Raw genomic sequence first — 14,151 nt, forward strand, 5'->3', positions numbered from 1 at the left:
AAGTTATCATCCATGCACTCTAAAAATTTCCTGGACTGCCTCATTTCTGCTGTATTAAGTTCCCAGCAGATGTCTGGCAGGTTGAAGTCACCTACAAGAACAAGGGCTAATGATCCTGAAACATTCTCTAGCTGCTGATAGAGTAAGTTGTCCATCTCTTCCTCCTGGTTGGGTGGATGATAACAGACTCCCAGTAGGATGTCAGCCTTGTTGGCTTTCCCCTTAATTCTCACCCACAGCCATTCAACTGAATCTTCATTAGTTTCAATACCTATTGCATCAAAAACCTTCTTAATATAAAGGGCCACCCCTGCACCTCTTCTCCCTTTCCTGTCTCTTCTGAAGAGCCTGTAGCCATGGAGTGCAGTGCTCCAGCTGTGTGAGTCATCCCACCACGTTTCTGTGATGGTGACTACATCACAGCTTTGCTGTTGCCCCATGACCTCCAGCTCTTCCTGTTGGGTCTGGTGGCTGCCAGTAACCCACAGGCAGTGTCCATTCACACCCACTCTAATCCCAGTATGATGCCAGTTGCCCCCAGTGTGATCCCAGTCTCTCCCTGTCAATGCCAGCATGACCCCAGTAGCCTCCAGTAGGATCCCCATGACTTCCAGTCTCTCCCAGTATATTCCAGTCACCCCTAGAATGTTCCCAGTCATTCCTAGTTCCTCCCTGTTTGTGTCAGTGTGATTCCAGTTGTTCACAGCCACTCCCAGTCAATCCCAGTATGAGTCCAGCCCCCCTGAGTGTGATCCCAGTCTCACCCAGAGTGGACCCAGCTGCTTCCACTGTGATCCCAGTATGACCCCATTTGCTGCCAGAATACTTCCAGTTGTTCCCAGTTCCTCCCACTATGAACAAAATTGCCCCCATTTGCCCCTAGAATATTCCCAGTCTCTCTCAGCAGGGACCCAGGCATGCCCAGTAGCCCCCAGCATGGATCCATTAACTCCCAGTTGCCCCTAGCGTGGTCCCATTTGTCCTGTGCATGATCCCAGCTGTTCCCAGTGTGGTTCCAGTCACTCCAGTACAGTTACAGACACTTCCAGTATATCCCAGTTGCCCTCAGCATGCTTGTAGTCCTTCCCAGTCACTCCCAGTTGCCCCAGTAAGATCCTGGCTGCCTCAGAATGATCCCAGTCTTTCCCAGTTACTCACCGTTGCCTCCAGCATGTTCCCAATTTCTGTCAATTGCCCCAAGTGTGTTCCCAGTTGCTCCCAGTATGATTCCAGTTTCCTCCGATGTGGTCTCAGTCCCCTCAGCATGGTTCCAGTACCTTCCAGTTGATCCCAGCTGCTCCCAGTGTATCCACATTTTCCTCCCAGCATGGGCCCAGCAGCTCCCAGTAAGCCCCAGTCAGGATCCATTCACACCTGCTGTAATCCCAGTGGCTCCCAGGATGATCCCAGTAGGACCCGTAGTCACTCCTGGTGTGGTTCCAGTCACTTCCAGGATGATCCCAGTCACTCCCACTACAATCCCAGTCACTCCCAGTATGAGCTGTTGCACCCAGTCACCCCCAGTATGACCCCAGTGTGGTTCCAGTGACCCCCAGTATGACCTCAGTCACTCCCAGATACTCCCATTGCTATTGCAGCCATGCCCTGAGTAACTCCCTGTACCTCCCACTGTGGGCCCAGTTGCTTCCAGTTGCCCCTAGTATAGTCCCAGTCACTCCATAGATGATCCCAATTCCTCCCAGCATAGTCGCAGTCATGCCCAGTTGCCCCCAGTGCAGACTCGCTCATTCCCACTCAGAACCAGTCACCCCCAGTGTGATCCCAGTTCTCCCCAGTGTGGTTCCAGCTGTTCCCAGTGTGGTTTCAGTCCCCCCATTATGGTCACAGACACTCCCAGTATACCCCAGTTTCCCTCAGCATGTTTGTAGTCATTCCCAGTCACTCCCGGTTGCCCCTGTAATGTTCCAGTTACCCCAGTACAAACCAGACCCTCCCACTGATGCCACTCCTGGGATGCCCCACCCCTCTCTGCCTTCCCCCCATCCCAGATCTCCCGAGAGGAGCCCCAAGGGCTGGCAGTGCCCAGCCAGGGCGCCCAGCAAGGCCCAGTCTGGATGTGCAGCCCCCAGTTTTCCCAGTTTCCCTCTCCTTTTCCCCGGGCCGGGTTCCCCCCAGCCCCAGGGGGTGGGAGCAGCCGAGAGCCCCGCGCTGCCCATCCCAACCTGTCCCGGCTGCATCCCCGCTCCTGCCATCCTGCCAGGGATGGACTGAGGTGATCTCCTTCCCCTCTCCTTTGGCACGGAGGCAAATCCCATCCTCTCCTTGTCCTTCTTCCCCCAGACAAGGAGCTGACGATGGAGACCAGGGAGGACAACTCCCCGCAGCACAGCCTTGTGGAAGAGCCCATTTTGATTGGCTCCACTGTACAGGAATCCAACAGGGAGGAAAAGCCCCAGAGATCCCGGAGGAGGAGGGGCTCCAAACCCATCCCAGGGTGCTCTGAGGAGGAAAGACCCCCTCAGTTCCAGGAAGGTGGACAGAGCTTCAGCCGGGGCTCTGAGCTGGTCCATGAGCAGCTTCATGATGGGGAGAAGCCCCACAAGTGCTTGGAGTGTGGGAAGAGCTTCAGCCGGAGAGACCACCTGATCAGACACCAGAGGATCCACACTGGGGAGAGGCCCTATGAGTGTCCCCAGTGTAGGAAGAGGTTTCACACCAGCTCCAATCTCCTCCTGCACCAGCGGATTCACACAGAGGAGAGGCCATTCCGCTGCCCCAACTGCAGGAAGGGCTTCAATCGCAACTCCCACCTCATCAGGCACCAGCGCATCCACACTGGGGAGAGACCCCACGAGTGTGGGGAATGTGGGATGAGCTTCAGCAGAAACTCCCACCTGATCAGCCACCAAATGATCCACACTGGGGAGAGGCCCTATGAGTGTTCTGAGTGTGGGAAGGGGTTTCAGACCAGCTCCCATCTCCTCCTGCACCAGCGGATTCACAGAGAGGAGAGGCCATTCCGCTGCCCCGACTGCAGGAAGAGCTTCAAGCACAACTCCCACCTCATCACCCACCGGCGCATCCACACTGGGGAGAGGCCCTACGAGTGTCCTCAGTGTGGGAAGAGTTTCTCCAGGAGCTCTCACTTGACCCAACACCAACAGAGTCACCGGTAAGGGAAGCCCTGTTAGTGCCCCGACTGTGGGAAGAGCTTCGTGCTCTGCTCCAACTCCATCCCCCATTGGAGGACACACACTGGGCAGAGCCCTGGTAACCCACATTCACTATGATCTCCTTTGGGAAGACACTGGGCGGGTGGCCTTTTTGTTTGATTGTCCCTAATATTCTTTTGATTGATCTCCATCCCTTTAAAATAAACAAATTTATACAAAAATCAACAAACTCATCAAGGGCATCTATAGGCTCACTTTTTTTCTAGTGTTTCAAGGGGATCTGGGATTCAGAGAGATACTTTGGAGCATTTGGGAGTGTGGGGGGTATTTGGTGTAATTTTCTTCATGTCCTGACGCTCAAAGGGACAAGGGGGTTTTATTTGTCACCTCACAACCACTCGATGTCACTGAAAACTACTCAATCCCACCCCAAAATTACTTGATTCCACAGCCTCTCAGGGTGCGATGGGGTTGGGAGAGGATTGTGCAAAGTGGGATGCAAATAAAGAGGGATGGGTGGGCATGGGGTGAGGCAGGATGGGTGGGAGGGGGTTTGGGACGTGGGAAATGGGGGAAATAGGGCTTGGGAAGGGGGTCTTGATGTCCAGCAGGGGTGGGATGAGTTGGTGTTGGGACTGGGGAGGTGGGGTGGTATCTGAAATGAGACAGCCAAATGCTGGGGATGATGAAAAGAGGGGGAACCTGTTATTGATTGACTGATTCACATTGATTCACATTCATATTGATTCACATTCCTTAAGAGATTTTGCAGTATCTCATGTTTCTGAGGCAGTTTTGGGGCACTCCCCAGCTCTTGGAGGGTTTCCTGAGAGCAGCTCCCTGCAGCCCCATTGCCAGGGGTGGTTGCCTTGGGCACCAGCTCAGAGCTGCAGCCACAGTCCCTTGCCTCGGTGCTGGAGAGCAGAGAAATGATGAATGGCCCCAGACATCTCCAGGGTGTGTTTGGGGGCCAGGGCAAGTTCTGTGTAGGTGGGGCAGTCACTGCCCCAACCCCAGCCACTGCAGCCTCTGCTCCAGCCCCAAAGTGGCTGCCAAGCCCCTGGCACCCCAAAAACCCCACCTGTGAGAGGGACCAGTGCAGGTGAGGCTGTGACACGGGTGTGACACTGACACGTCCCATGGCCCCAGAGCTCCCAGCAGCTGAGATGGTGCTGGATCCAAGGGGGACTGTGGATCTCTCTCTCCCTCTCTCTCTTCTCCTGACTACTTCTGAAAATCTGAGGAACTGGAACTTGGACAGGTCAGAGTTTGCTCAGTCAGTGCTTTGTGAAGTGATTTACTGGAATTCCATGGTGCTTTGAGATCTCCTAACTATCTTATCCCCTGATGTTTGCAAGTTACAAGTTTGTTCTCCACCCTCCTGAGAAGTTTGTTGTTTTCTCCCATGTGCCCCCTGAGGGGATCGAGGTACCTCAAGTCCCTTTCCAACAGCGGCCGAGCCAGCTTGGGGCACAGCAGCAGGAACTGCAGTGCTGAGCAAGGCCTGTCTTGGCTGGAGGGAGCAGAAAGGCCAAGCCCTGAGCCCAGGCCTGGCACAGCAGGGCCTGTCCCTCCCGGCTGCCTCAGGGCTCTTTGTGGGGCACTGGGATGGCAGGGGCAGCAAGGACAAATGTCATCAAACTGCAAGCCCTGCCAGCCTCCTCAGGGAGGGGCCAGGGAGGAGCAAAGTGCAGGCCCTGAAAGGAAAGTTCCTCCTGTGGGGCCTCCAGAGGCGCTGCCAGGCCCAGGGGACAAAGGGCTGGGTGCCTGTGGCCCTGCCAGCCCTGCCCAGCCCTTGGCCATGTGTCCTGCAGGCTGTGCCCCCTGTGCGTGCTGCTGCTGTGCCCTGGCCGGCTGCACATGCCCATCTCGCTGTCCCCCCCAGCATTTCCCAGCCCAGCATTTCTGTGCCCTCCCTGGGCTCCCTGCACCCAGCGCTGCCGGCTCCTGGCACACAGAGCCAGGCCAGGAGCCCACCCTGCCAAGGGCCTTTGGAGCAGCCTGGTGCCTGCCATGGCTCCTGACCTCAGCAGCTGCTCCTGGGATGCTTCCATGGAACCCGAGCACAGCAACGCTGCTGGGCATTGGCCCTGCTCAAGCTCACACACTGTCAGGGCACATTCCCTGCCTGCAGGATTCATGCCTGTCCCGAGCCCTGCACTTGTGGCTCCAGCATTGCTTTCCAACAAGAACAGGGGAAGGCAAACTGTGTGTAGCTCATGATATTTTACAGTGTCTAAAACTGGCTAAGTCATCGGTCTTAGAGGTGAGATACATTGTGAATGAATGGGATGGAGAAGTATTGCAAGATAAGAAAGGGGAGAATAGAAACAAATAGAAAAAAACATATTGGATTGTTTCTTTCCATTTTCATTTCACTTCTGGAAAGGCATTTCAGGTTTCCAGGAATCTTCTTCACAGTCTTGTCTGCTCTTTCCAAGAACCTTTCCTGGAGAACAAGGTCAAACTTCTGTCACAAGATGTGCTACCAACTGCAGCTTCTCTTGGCTTTCCACACTATGTGTGCAGCACAACTCTTGCAGCAAAGCAGGTCAGATGTTTGGAGAACTTTACAGCTTATTTTTTTTCCTGAGGACTGGGGAGTTGTGCCATTTTTAAGGTTTTCATTGTTACTGTTCTAATCTGAGAATACATGACGTGGTACCAGGAATTGTTAGGGAATAGAAGCCTGGCTGAATGCAGAGAAAGAATCTCCAGTGGCTGCAGCCAGAAGTGGAAAGTTGCGTGATAATCATTCCAACATCCCCATGGACATCTTGATAGTGATCTAGAACATGAAAATGGGCTGTCAGAGGTTTTTTTTGTTCAGTTTAGATGATTCTACGTGTCAGGCATTGATCTAAATCAAAAGCACAATCAGTTCATGATAAGCACCAAAACAAGCTGAACCTGTCCAAATAGATGACTGAAAGAATCTGAAAGGGAGAAATTCAAAAGGAGAATGACTTGGTGGACTTTGTCTGTAAGAAGGGTCATTTTTTTCTAATAATTTCTAATCCATTCCCTCTGCATTGGTCCTTCTGAAAAAGACCATTTTCATCCCAGATGCCTCATGAAACGAGAAGCCTGAGCTTGTGGAAGTGCCTGAAAGATGCCCTGTTCCTCTGCAGGGACACTCAGGCTGCAACAGGAGCCTAAGCCCTGTCTTGGGAAGGCTCCTGGGAGCTGGAATTGGTGGCGTGCTGGGAGAGGAGGAGCAGGGGAGAAGGATGGGCGCTGCTGTGTGGCAGGAGCAGGAGGTTTGGGCCGCAGGACATTCCGCCTGCGCCGCTGCCCCGCAATGGGCGGCCGTGCCCGGGGCTCTGGGCCTGGCCCCGCCTGCGCTGAGCTCCCGACACTGCGGGAGCTGCCCGGGCTGGGCTCAGGTTCCCGCTGGCCCTGGGCAGCAGGCTGGGCTCCAGCTGGGATCAGCAGCAGCTGCAAATACCTCTGCCCATCTCCGCTTGCTGCTGCTGCTCGGAGGAAGCAATGAAGGGAGTCGAGGAGTTCTGGTTTCTCTTTCTCCTGGTGGATTTTTTTTCATTTTATTTGACATTGCAGAGGCAATTTCTATTATGGCCTCTGCCAGTTGATTCTATTTCAGCAGCAGCAGCAGCAACAACAGGGCTGTGTTTGAGTGCTGCAAATGTGACTTTAATTCTCCTCAACTTTGTGCTCATGGACTTGTGAACATTTGGAGATCTGCTGCTCATGATGCCAGAGTTTCCTATCATAAAAGCACCTCTGGGTGGCACTGATCAAAAACGGGAATTTGCAGTTTTACTGATACAATTCAAGTGGCCACCAGAAGAGGGGCAAGAGCAGCCATGATCTACAACTGCCAAGGCAAAGGCAGCAGCACCTCCTGCTGTCACCTCAGGGGGAGTAAAACAGTGCTGAAAAGAGCGCTGGAAGCCGATCCTTTCTTTCTCTGCAGGCTGGGTCAGGGCAGCACAGGCGGGCCCTGAGCAATCAGGGCTGTTGGTGGGTGATTGTTGCTCTAGTGCCGACTTGAGGTGGACAAAGGCCTTGGAAGGCGAGGCAGGAGCAGGTGGGAAGGGGCCGGCGCTGCTGCTGCTCCTGCCCGGGAGCCCCGGCTGGGCCGGGCCGGCGCCCGCTGCGCTGCGGCTCCTGCTGCTGCCAGAGCCGGGCGGGACTCGGGGACAGGGAATGGACACGGGGGGACACCAAAGGCCTGCGGGGCTGCGGGGATGTTGGCGCTGGGGCCAGCGCCAGCACAGAGCTTCAGCCGCAATGAACCCAGAGGGAAAGGCTGGGGAAAGGCTCCATTGCAGCCTTTCTTTCCTCAGGGCTGGGAAGGGACCGAAATGAAAGGAGAACAAGCAGGGCCCGACCCCTCCTCCTTTGGGAGGAGCCCCATGCCTGAGGCAGTGAAAGGCTGTGAGGGGCCATGAGGAGCTTTGAGTGGAAATGAAGAGCCATGAAGGGCTGTGAGGGGCCATGAGGGGCCAGGAGAGGTTCTGTGGGGCCATGAAGGGCCATGAGGGGCCATGAGGGGCCAGGAGAGGTTCTGTGGGGCCATGAAGGGCTGTGAGGGGCCATGAGGAGCCTCAGCCCTGGCAGGAGGGGGGTCCCACCATGTCCCCAGGGCAGGGCAGCCCTGAGGGGCCGCCAGTGCAGACGTGGCAGCAGAGCGGGCTTGGGGCACCTCCGGGAGGGGATGAGACCCTTCCCCAGCTCCAAACCACACCAAACCCACCATTAACAGGATTTTCTATCTTTAGAATCCACTGGCTGCTCAGAGTTGACTGTACAATTTAATCTTGGTGGTAAAACCAAGGGAATTTTCCCAATGAGTGACATCCAGCCATTGTTAATAATGTCTAAGATTTAAAGGTTTTACCAATGAAAGGTAATACTAATGAATAATAAGAACAAGAACAAGAAATAAACTCCCAAATCCCAACACCCAGCACCACACCAAAATGACAACCTCATTTTTCTTTACCATCACAAGTTCATGAAGACAAAATCCTATTAACTTTCTCCACATCACATCTTCTTCAGCAGATAAATGAGGCCATTTGCAGTATTTAATACAAGTCACAATTGAGGGGTGGAGGGAAGAACGGGGAGACACTATCAATTTCCATGTCAAACCCACCAGGCCAACGCCAAAGTGGAGAGAATAAAATGGAATGGGGACAGGGGCTGGTCAGATGTTCCCCTAAAGGATCCCAAAATCACCTCCAAGTGAACAGGAGGGGAAAATAAATGCCTATAAACCACCGTGTGTGTTCAGGGACTCAGCTGTAAGGAGCTGGACATGGACAGAGGCATCTGGAACAGTTCTGTCCTCAGGCTGAGCTCTCCAGCCCTGCCCTGAAGTCAATCAAGTGCTTTCCCAGACGATTCCATGGTTGCCAACCACCCCTCCAGATGTGCCTCACAGGAGCACAGAATCTTTTTCAAGGTCTGGAGAGCAGAAAAAATGACAAGAGATGCCCCATTAAACTCTGTTTAAAAACCTGGAAAAAACCAATTAGTAGTTGAACTCTGAAGCCCAGCTGTGGGCCCTGGAATCCAAAAGAAAACTGGAAAGGCTTTTCACAAGGACTGACACTGAAGAGCTAACAGATGAATGTGTGTGGCATTTTTAGTGGCTTCCAATTTTCAACATTTTTCCTTGAACTGTTGAACTTGACTTTATCTTTGCCTCCTCTTGCACCAAAGGAGCCTCATTGCACCAGCCAGGAAGGCAAAACTCATTCCTGGCCCTGGCTGGGGCTGTCCCTGCAGCATTTCCATCCCTCCTGGGGCCTCTTCCCTCAGGGTCCCCAGCAGCAGCTGCTGGAGCAGCACATGGAAGCTGCAGATGGAAGTGCTGCCCAGCCCAGGCTGACGCTACAAAAGGATCCTGCTGACAGGAACCCCAAGATTCCCTCCCAGGGGCCCTGCAGACACTTCCCCATCTGTTCTGTCTGCTCCATGCAGACATTGCAGGGGACATCCTGTCTCTCCTTTGGGCCAAGGCCTGGAGCCCAAATTCACACTCACGAATTCTGGATTCTGGCCCATTTCTCCATCTGCTCAGATGGGCTCCAGCATTATCCAGAGAAACTCACTGTACTTCATCCTCTAGCTTGAAAACCCAGCCCTTGGAAAGGGTTTTTATAAGGACCACAAGTAATAATCCAAATAAGATTAATTTTAACCTGTTACCCTTCATTCTCTGTGGTAGATTTGTCTATTCTATGCCATGAAATACATCTTCAATTTGACTGCAAAAAATGGGTCTGACGCCTGCAGTACCAGAACAAAACAAAGCCAGCCAGATTTTCTTATGAAAACTAGAAGACATAAAAAAAGTAAATGTGTTTTTCTCCTCAAAAAATTTTTCAAGTTAATATAACATGTACACAATAAAGCAAATTCAAACTATGTGTTTTAAAAATGGGCAAGCAAGGGTTATTTTTTGAGGAAGGGTTAATTCTACCACCAAATCAACTAGCGCAAGTCGAAGAGAAATTGAACTCGGCATTTAAAACCTGCACATGGTGCCTACACAGGGTGTTTGCTGACTCCTTGTGGCCTGCGAGGAGCAACTGGAGAGCAAGAGCTGGCCCGGAGGAGACAGGACACGTAGGTGCAGAGGAGATGCAGCACTTGAGAACAGCTTTCTGTTGGCTAGTTAGGATTTTTTGAATAAAAACTATTGAATCTCAACTCCCTTACAAGTTTCCCTTCTTTCCCGGTGTGATTCAGGTACCTGGAGCAATGTGATGGGCAGCAGGCCCAGCGTGGCCGAGAGCTGAGCCCCAGCAGAGCCCTGGCAGAGCCCAGAGCAGCCTCAGCAGCCCCAGAGCCCGGCTGGAAGGAGGCACTTGGAGCAGAGAGTGGCAGCAGCTCCAGCCGTTCCCTGCAGTCCTGTCCCTGGGCCCCAGAGGGAAGAGGTTCCCACAGCCCCCAGCCAGGGACCCGCTCCTAAGGCTGTTGCCAGGGCAGCCAGGGCTGGCACCAGCTGTGATGCTCGGTTTCCCTGGGACGGGCTTTAGGAATGGGATTCCCCAATTTCCTGCTCCCGCTAAAACTGTGCCACCCCTGGCTGTCCTCCAGCCTCCCACTGAAAGTACAAAAGGCAAAGCCCCCAGGCTGGGATAAGAACAATTTACTGGCAACAGCAACAGGATAAACAACAAACAGGAACAGAAACAACAGGGATAACAAAAGGGATAAGACAAACTATATACAGGGAAATTACAACCAATTACCAACTGTCTCACCCAGCAACGTATTTTATCCTGCGTGGGAAGGACACCCTTCTCCTTGGGGAAAAGAGAGAGCCCCTTTCCTGCCCTGCAAATGACCTGATATGGGATCAAAGACAATGACAGGGCCATGGCCAGACCCTCACATTCTTCATTCTCACCTCACATCATTGCCAGGGGCAGGGAAAAGGGCAGGTGTCTTCCCAGTGTGGCTCACAGTGTTTGTGGGTCACCAGGGCTTTTCCCAATGTGGGCCATCTTTTGGGGGATGAGGCTGGAGACTCACTCGTCCTCTTCTCACAATCAGGGCACTCACAGGGCTTCCCTTACCGATGCCTCCGTTGGTGTCTTGTCAAGTTAGAGCAGTCTGAGAAGCTCTTCCCACACTGGGGACACTCGTGGGGCCTCTCCCCAGTGTGGATGTGCCAGTGCCGGATGAGGTGGGAGTTTTGCTTGAAGCCCTTCCTGCAGTCGGGGCAGCGGAAGGGCCTCTCCTCTGTGTGAATCCGCTGGTGCCGGAGGAGAGCTGAGCTAGTGTGAAACCTCTTCCCACACTCAGAACACTCGAAGGGACGCTCCCCTGTGTGGTTCATTTGGTGGATGATCAGTTTGGACCTCCAGCTGAAGCCCTTCCCACATTCCCCACACTTGTATGGCCTTTCCTCAGCGTGGGTGTTCTGGTGGTGGATCAAGGTGGATCTATCGCTGAAGCTCTTCCCACACTGCTCACACCGGTAGGGCTGATCCCTGGTGTGGATCCTCTGGTGGCGGATCAGGCTGGATCTCAGGCTGAAGCTCATCCCACATTCCCCACACTCGTGGGGCCTCTCCCCAGTGTGGATGCGCCGGTGGGTGACGAGGTGGGAGTTGGACTTGAAGCCCTTCCTGCAGTCGGGGCAGTGGAAGGGCCTCTCATCTGTGTGAATGCGCTGGTGCCTGAGGAGATGGGTGCTGGTCTGAAACCTCTTCCTACACTGGGGACACTCGTAGGGCCTCTCCCCAGTGTGGATCCTCTGGTGGCTGATCAGGTGGTCTCTCCGGCTGAAGCTCTTCCCACACTCCAAGCATATGTGGGGCTTCTCCCCATCATCAAGCTGCTCAGAGGCCACCAGCTCCAAGCTCTGGCTCGATCTCCAGCCACCTTCCTGGCACAGGTTGGGTCTTTCCTCCTCAGAGCACCCTGGGATGGGTTTGGAGCCCCTCCTCCTGTGGGATCTCTGGGCTTTTCCTCCTTGTTGGATTCCTGTGCTGTGGAGCCGCTCAAAAAAGCCTCTTCCATAAGGTTCTGCTGTGGGGATTTGTCCTCCCGGGTCTCCATCCTCAGCTTCTTGTCTGGGGAGGAAGGACAAGGAGAGGATGGTATTTTCCTCCATGCCAGAGGGAAGGGGAAGGACAATCCCCCCAGTCCATCCCCAGCAGGACGGTGTTGGCAGTGGGGTTGTCCTGCAGCCGGGGGCCGTGCTGGGCTGGGAGATGGAGCAGGAGAGAGGGGGAAAGGGGCACTGGCTTCCTCCTCACCTGCCTGGATATCTGGGACATTTTCCTCTTCCTTGCAGCCTCCTCCTCCACCTGGCCAATGTTTTGGAATGGGAGGTCCTGATTTGGGGTGAAAACAAGGGATGAGCATGTTCAGTTTAAGGTTTTGCCCAAGTCCATCTCTAGAGGTCACTGCCCATCTGGGGTCCAGAAAAACCTCCCAAACATCAACATTCAGCCCTGAAAATGCCTCCCAGCAGTTCCCCTGTCTCTGCTCTCTTCCCTTTGGTGTTCAGGGGTTCCTCCTTGTCCCCGCTGCTGGGGGTCACAGTTGAAGTGGGGGTCCCCGTCTACTCGGTTCCTGCCCTCCCCAGGCTGCTGGGACTCCCAGGAATATGAGAAGTTCCCCCCTTTTTCCAACTCCTCACAGGGATGCTGGAGCTTTTTGGGATCCCAAAGTCCCTTCTCCCCTCATTCTCTGCCTTGGGGTGCAGGGGGTCCAAGGAGTCCCCCCTGCCCCTCTCCAGGCTCTTGAGGGTCCCACCAATCGCGGCACTCCCCCCTCTCTGGGCTCCCCACTTTGGGCTCCTGGGGGACACAGGGCTATGCTCCTCCAGGCTGCCTCTGCCAGCAGCTGCCACTGGGACCCCACAATGTCCCCCCAAGGGGCATTTTCTACTCAGATTTGGAGTTCTTCATTCTCCAGATATCCCCCCCAAAAAAAACCCAACCCAGGGACCCCCCAGGATATCTGGGCCCAGCTCCCCCTCCCTGGTCACCTGTGGGATGGGGGGTGATGATCCCAGGGGTGGGGGGCTGTGAATTCAGGGAGTGCTCGACCTCATGGTTCCTTCTCTGTTAAGGGTAGAAGGTTCTTAGCTCAGGAACTGGCTGACCTCATTGACAGGGCTTTAAACTAGGTTTGAAGGGGGAAGGGGATGCAGCTGGGCTGCCTGGAAGCAGACCCAAGGGTGCTAAGCCTGAGTTAGGGCTGAAATCAGTAGCCCAGCTGAAGGGCATGTACACCAATGCACGTAGCATGGGTAACAAACAGGAGGAGCTGGAGGTCATGGGGCAACAGCAAAGCTGTGATGTAGTCACCATCACAGAAACGTGGTGGGATGACTCACACAGCTGGAGCACTGCACTCCATGGCTACAGGCTCTTCAGAAGAGACAGGAAAGGGAGAAGAGGTGGAGGGTGGCCCTTTATATTAAGAAGTTTTTTATGCAATAGGTATTGAAATAAATGAAGATTCAGTTGAATGGCTATGGGTGAGAATTAAGGGGAGAGCCAACAAGGCTGACATCCTACTGGGAGTCTGTTATCATCCACCCAACCAGGAGGAAGAGATGGACAACTTATTCTATCAGCAGCTGGAGAATGTTTCAGGATCACCAGCCCTTGTTCTTGTAGGTGACTTCAACCTGCCAGACATCTGCTGGGAACTTAATACAGCAGAAATGAGGCAGTCCAGGAAATTTTTAGAGTGCATGGATGATATTTTTTTGTCACAGTTGGTAGGTGAGCCCACCAGGGGAGAGACTATGTTGGATCTGTTGTTCACAAATAGAGATGGGCTGGTGGGAGATGTGGTGGTTGGAGGACAACTGGGGCAGAGTGATCATGAAATTACAGAGTTCTCCATATTTGGTGAAATCAGGAGGTACACCAATAGGACTCTTACACTGGACTTCCAGAGGGCAGACTTTGGCCTATTTAGGAGATTTATTCAGAGAGTTCCTTGGGAAGCAGCCCTTAAAAACAAAGGAGTCCAGGAAAGGTGGGTGTTCTTCAAAACAGAGTTTTTGAGGGCACAGGAACAGACTGTCCCTGTGTGTCAAAAGATGAGTCGACAAGGCAAATGCCCAGCCTGGATGGGCAAAGAGCTTTTGGATGAACTCAGGAATAAAAAGAGGAATTATCATCTTTGGAAGGAGGGCCAGGTCCCTCGGGAAGTATTTAAGGGGGCTGCTAGAGCATGTAGGAAAAAAATTAGGGAGGCCGAAGCTCCTTAATTTTCCCTACAGAAGTCACCAGTTGGAACTCAAAATGGCAACTTCTGTAAAGGACAATACAAAATGTTTCTATAAATACAATAATGGTAAAAGGAAAGGCAAGGCCAACCTTTGCTCTCTATTGGATAATGGAGGGAACATACATTTGCTATCTTTTGGCTACTGATGTTCTAAAATAGCAGTTTTGAACTGCTCTTGATTTTCCTCTCTTAAGTAAAATTCTCAAGTGGGTATAGGATCCTTTGTCTTTTTTTTTTTAATTACCCTGCCTATGTCACCACATCTGCAAACTTT

At 53.2% G+C, this 14,151-nt stretch overlaps 1 protein-coding gene across 1 annotated transcript in view; it reads left to right on the plus strand.

The window, feature by feature from the left end:
- Nucleotides 1–14,151, plus strand: part of LOC310923457 (uncharacterized protein) — a gene marked incomplete at both ends in the record, with an annotated part of 69,012 nt that overhangs the window by 21,288 nt on the left and 33,573 nt on the right.

This window comes from Zosterops lateralis, assembly GCF_965231275.1.
Source record: "Zosterops lateralis genome assembly, contig: HAP1_HAP1_SCAFFOLD_57, whole genome shotgun sequence".
In the NCBI taxonomy this organism is placed as follows: domain Eukaryota; kingdom Metazoa; phylum Chordata; class Aves; order Passeriformes; family Zosteropidae; genus Zosterops; species Zosterops lateralis.